The sequence below is a fragment of the Macrobrachium rosenbergii genome, chromosome 5 (assembly GCF_040412425.1).
Source record: "Macrobrachium rosenbergii isolate ZJJX-2024 chromosome 5, ASM4041242v1, whole genome shotgun sequence".
Taxonomy (NCBI): domain Eukaryota; kingdom Metazoa; phylum Arthropoda; class Malacostraca; order Decapoda; family Palaemonidae; genus Macrobrachium; species Macrobrachium rosenbergii.
Window position 1 is genome coordinate 49,844,461 of NC_089745.1, and position 6,000 is coordinate 49,850,460.

Here is a 6,000-nt window from a genome sequence, read left to right on the forward strand (position 1 = left end):
TGGAGGAAAAGAATAGTGAATTGCTTGCTGTGTTAGTATTTTGCGAGAAAGTATTTGGAGTGAGAGAGGATCAATTTCCAAGTATGGGAAAAAATAAAATTTCTGTAAACTGCTGTCACATAACTGGCCACGGAAGGCCAGAATGTACAGTAGTTAATATCCGATATATAAATGGGAAAAATAATAATTAGAACTAAAAGGACAAAGGAAATTCCTGAGAGAGTTCGAGAGAATGAGATTCATTTCAGAAAACCTAAAGCACAAAAAATAAAGAAAGAAAAAGGGGTGAGGGGAGGGGGAGGAGGAAGAGAAAGAGCAAGCGAGAGAACTGGCCCTTAGAAGTTGAATTGAATTTTTGCCAGCATTAGAATGCAGGAAGCATCGCCCTGGTGGCCACATTAGCACCACCACTTCCCTCGTAAACCCTCCTCAGATACCCCGCCACCAGGGGGAGTTAGATACCCCGCCACCAGGGGGGGAGTTTGGCTGTTCACGCTAATGTACTCATGACCCCCTACTTGATTATTAATCCAGTTACTGGAATGTGAGGCGCATGGAATAGGTTGCTTCCATAGCTAACTTACGGAGAGCCACAGCCTCCCTCCAGATGAAGAAGGATATCCCTCAATCTCCTTATAATGAAGGAGGGTCCTGAGGAGTCTGGGATAACGAAGCGTTGGAAGTGAAAAGGGAGACTCTAATAAAAATTTCATTTGAACAAGATCAAGCTTGAAGTAAGTTAACAGCAAATAATTACGATTTATGAAAGCTCAGCAGAAAGCCCAGCATTCAGTACTGTAGACGGTGAAGATGGAAAGCAAATAGAAACACATTTTAAAGACATTCTTTAATCTTGAAAAACAAAACCCCTTCGTATTTTTATCTGCATTCTTCTCTTTGCGTTCACTTGATGAGGAGCCTGGTGTGGCTTGGCTTGAAATTTGTGGTTTTTTAATATTAGCAGAAGAATTTTTTTCCCTTTTTTTGAAGCTACTTACAAAGTAAAGAGGGAACTGGAGTGGCTGGACAGCATGACTAAAGGAAGGTAGCGGAATGGAGGTAAAGTAAGACTCTAAAACGTGGGTACAACTAGAAGCAGAAGGGACGCTGCAAAAATTTCTAGTAATGCCTACAGTGCATCACGCGTGGTGCACTTACGGCAATACCCCCTAACGGGGTTAACGGCATAGAATTATACGAAGTAGAAAAAATGCAAATCTGCCGTCATTTATCGTCAGGAACCGTAGAAGTTTATTCGTAAAACTGCAAAACAGTTTTAAATTGACTTAAAATAATGGCTACAAGCAGACTTACCAAAGCCATTAATTATATACATAGGGAAATCACTATATATGAATGCCAACGGAATAAATATGATTTACTAAAGACAATTTAGCAAATACTCACAACCCCTGCTAAATTCAACTGACTCTTAATAACTGTTAATAATAATTATTAAAAATTGTTAAAAATTAACAAAAAGGTTATGCAACTCTTCGTTCATTTCATTAACTGGACAAGCTTTATTAAGCCCGCGGCTAATTTCTCTATCCCAACAGTACATGCTAACAGGATTGTGGTGCTCCCTCAAGGGGCCTTAATCTGCCCTAACACTTAACCCAGTTCGTGTGATTACAAGCGCCGAGAGAACACCAGAATTGTAATGGAGTCACAAAATGCAACCAGAGCCTAAACACAATCAAGGATAACCGTCACAATATGCAATCAGAACCTCAACACAATCAAGGATAACCATCACAACATGCAATCAGAACCTAAACACAGTCAAGGATAACCATCAAAACATGCAATCAGAAAATAAACACAACCAAAGATAACCATCACAACATGCATTCAGAACCTAAACACAATCAAGGATAACCACAATCAAGGATAACCATCAAAACATGCAATCAGAACCTAAACACAATCAAGGATAACCATCAAAACATGCAATCAGAACCTAAACACAATCAAGGATAACCGTCACAACATGCAATCAGAAAATAAACACAATCAAGGATAACCATCACAACATGCAATCAGAACCTAAACACAATCAAGGATAACCATCAAAACATGCAATCAGAAAATAAACACAATCAAGGATAACCATCACAATATGCAATCAGAAAATAAACACAATCAAGGATAACCATCACAAAATGCAATCAGAAAATAAACACAACCAAAGATAACCATCACAACATGCAATCAGAAAATAAACATAATCAAGGATAACCGTCGCAACATGCAATCAGAACCTAAACACAATCAAGGATAACCATCACAACATACAATCAGAACCTAAATACAATCAAGGATAACCGTCACAATATGCAATCAGAACCTAAACACAATCAAGGATAACCATCACAACATACAATCAGAACCTAAACACAATCAAGGATAACCGTCACAACATGCAATCAGAAAATAAACACAATCAAGGATAACCATCACAACATGCAATAAGAAAATAAACACAATCAAGGACAACCATCACAACTTGCAATCAGAACCTAAACACAATCAAGGATAACCATCACAACATACAATCAGAACCTCAACACAATCAAGGATAACTGTCACAACATGCAATCAGAAAATAAACACAATCAAGGATAACCATCACAACATGCAATCAGAACCTAAACACAACCAAGGATAACCATCACAACATGCAATCAGAACCTAAACACAATCAAGGATAACCGTCACAACATGCAATCATAACCTAAACACAATCAAGGATAACCATCACAACATGCAATCAGAAAATAAACACAAACAAGGATAACTGTCACAGCATGCAAACAGAAAATAAACACAATCAAGGATAACCATCACAAAATGCAATCAGAACCTAAACACAATCAAGGATAACCATCACAACATTCAATCAGAACCTAAGCACAATCAAGGATAACAATCACAACATGCAATCAGAACCTAAACACATTCAAGGATAACCATCACAACATGCAATCAGAAAATAAACACAATCAAGGATAACCGTCACAATATGCAATCAGAACCTAAACACAATCAAGGATAACCATCACAATATGCAATCAGAAAATAAACACAATCAAGGATGACCATCATAATATGCAATCAGAACCTAAACACAATCAGGGATAACCATCACAACATGCAATCAGAACCTAAACACAAACAAGGATAACTGTCACAACATGCAATCAGAACCTAAACACAATCAAGGATAACCATCACAACATGCAATCAGAACCTCAACACAATCAAGGATAACCATCTCAATATGCAATCAGAACCTAAACACAATCAAGGATAACTGTCACAACATGTAATCAGAACATACACACAATCAAGGCTAACCATCACAATATGCAATCAGAACATAAACACAATCAAGGATAACTGTCACAACATGTAATCAGAACCTAAACACAATCAAGGATAACCATCACAACATGCAATCAGAACCTCAACACAATCAAGGATAACCATCAAAATATGCAATCAGAACCTAAACACAATCAAGGATAACCATCACAACATGCAATCAGAACCTAAACACAATCAAGGATAACCATCACAACATGCAATCAGAAAATAAACACAAACAAGAATAACTGTCACAACATGCAATCAGAACCTAAATACAAACAAGGATAACCAACACAACATGCAATCAGAGCCTAAACACAATCAAAGATAACCATCACAACATGCAATCAGAAAATAAACACAGTCAAGGATAACTGTCACAACATGCAATCAGAACCTAAACACAATCAAGGATAACTGCCACAACATGCAATCAGAACCTAAACACAATCAAGGATAACCGTCACAATATGCAATCAGAACCTCAACACAATCAAGGATAACCATCACAATATGCAATCAGAAAATAAACACAATCAAGGATAACTATCACAACATGTAATCAGAAAATAAACACAATCAAGGATAACCATCACAATATGCAATCAGAACATAAACACAATCAAAGATAACCGTCACAATATGCAATCAGAACCTCAACACAATCAAGGATAACCGTCACAACATGCAATCAGAACCTAAACACAGTCAAGGATAAGCGTCACAACATGCAATCAGAACCTAAACACAATCAAAGATAACCATCACAACATGCAATCAGAAAATAAACACAATCAAGGATAACTGTCACAACATACAATCAGAACCTAAACACAATCAAGGATAACCATCACAACATGCAATCAGAAAATAAACACAATCAAGGATAACTGTCACAACATGCAATCAGAACCTAAACACAGTCAAGGATAACCATCACAACATGCAATCAGAACCTAAACACAATCAAGGATAACCGTCACAACATGCAATTAGAAAATAAACACAATCAAGGATAACCGGCACAACATACAATCAGAACCTAAACACAATCAAGGATAACCATCACAACATGCAATCAGAACCTAAACTCAATCAAGGATAACCATCACAACATACAATCAGAACCTAAACACAATCAAGGGTAACCATCACAACATACAATCAGAACCTAAACACAATCAAGGATAACCGTCACAACATGCAATCAGAAAATAAACACAATCAAGGATAACCATCACAACATGCAATCAGAACCTAAAGACAATCAAGCTTAACCATCACAACATGCAATCAGAACCTAAACACAATCAAGGATAAACATAGCTTGTTATCCGGATGTACTGTACTGTCAATGTAATGTTCACCTGAAGATAAAACTGATTTGAAGATTTTCACTTGCTAGCAGAGCAAGAAGAAAACAATGAAACTGGAACTCTAACCTTTTCATGCAGACCAGAAGCGCGGGGGGCGAACTACGTTCAAGGTTGCCTTGGCCCTGAAGGGTTAAAAGGAAAAACGATTCTGATGAAATGTCATTTTCTCAGAATTAAGTAATTGTGCTTGCATATTATATGATTATTATTATCTGAGTACTAATGTATCTTCATTCTTATGTAACTAGCAAAAATTGGCTTTTATTAAACACAATATTCACACAGTATAAAGCATAACAAACTCAAAAATACTGTCAATGCTAGAACAGAAAGAGGAGTAACTAGTGACCTTATTCCACTCTGCAGATTACGGGAACTTATGATAATGACAAATAAAAGATCAAAATGTGCAGCGTTAAGTTTTTTCCTAGGATTTCACTCGCGCTCAAAAATGTTACGTTCGAACTTAAGAAAACTAAAGATACTAAGAGTTAGACGCTTAAGTTTATCCGTAACCTCATCAACTGATTAAAACTGTTGGTGTTATGAAGTGTCTTAAGGATTATTATTCAGTCTAAGAAACTTAACGTAATCAATAAACAATGTGAGTATTCTTATTCATTCTAAGAAACTTAACGTCATCAATAAACAATGTGAGGATTCTTATTCAGTCTAAGATATTTAACGTAATCAGTAAACAATGTGAGGATTCTTATTCATTCTAAGAAACTTAACGTCATCAATAAACAATGTGAGGATTCTTATCCAGTCTAAGAAACTTAACGTAATCAATAAACAATGTGAGGATTCTTATTCAGTCTAAGAAACTTAACGTCATCAATAAACAATGTGAGGATTCTTATTCAGTCTGAGAAACTTAACGTAATCAATAAACAATGTGAGGATTCTTATTCATTCTAAGAAACTTAACGTAATCAATAAACAATGTGAGGACTCTTATCCAGTCTAAGAAACTTGACGTAATCAATAAACAATGTGAGGATTCTTATTCAGTCTAAGAAACTTAACGGAATGAATAAACAAGGTGAGGATTCTTATCCAGTCTAAGAAACTTAACGTAATCAATAAACAATGTGAGGATTCTTATTCAGTCTAAGAAACTTAACGTAATCAATAAACAATGTGAGGATTCTTATTCAGTCTAAGAAACTTAACGTAATCAGTGCACAAGGTGTTCAACGTATCTTTGACGAGACGATGACATTTGATAATTCTCCACAACCTCATTCTT

At 36.1% G+C, this 6,000-nt stretch overlaps 1 long non-coding RNA gene across 1 annotated transcript in view; it reads right to left on the reverse strand.

Moving 5' to 3' along the window:
• LOC136838769 (uncharacterized) overlaps positions 1 to 4,872 on the reverse strand; it is a 454,612-nt gene extending 449,740 nt beyond the window's left edge. The window contains exon 1 of the long non-coding RNA XR_010853108.1: positions 4,815 to 4,872. This is a non-coding gene — a long non-coding RNA (uncharacterized lncRNA). The remainder of the gene's footprint in view (positions 1 to 4,814) is intronic.
• Between the last annotated feature and the right edge of the window lie 1,128 nt (positions 4,873 to 6,000).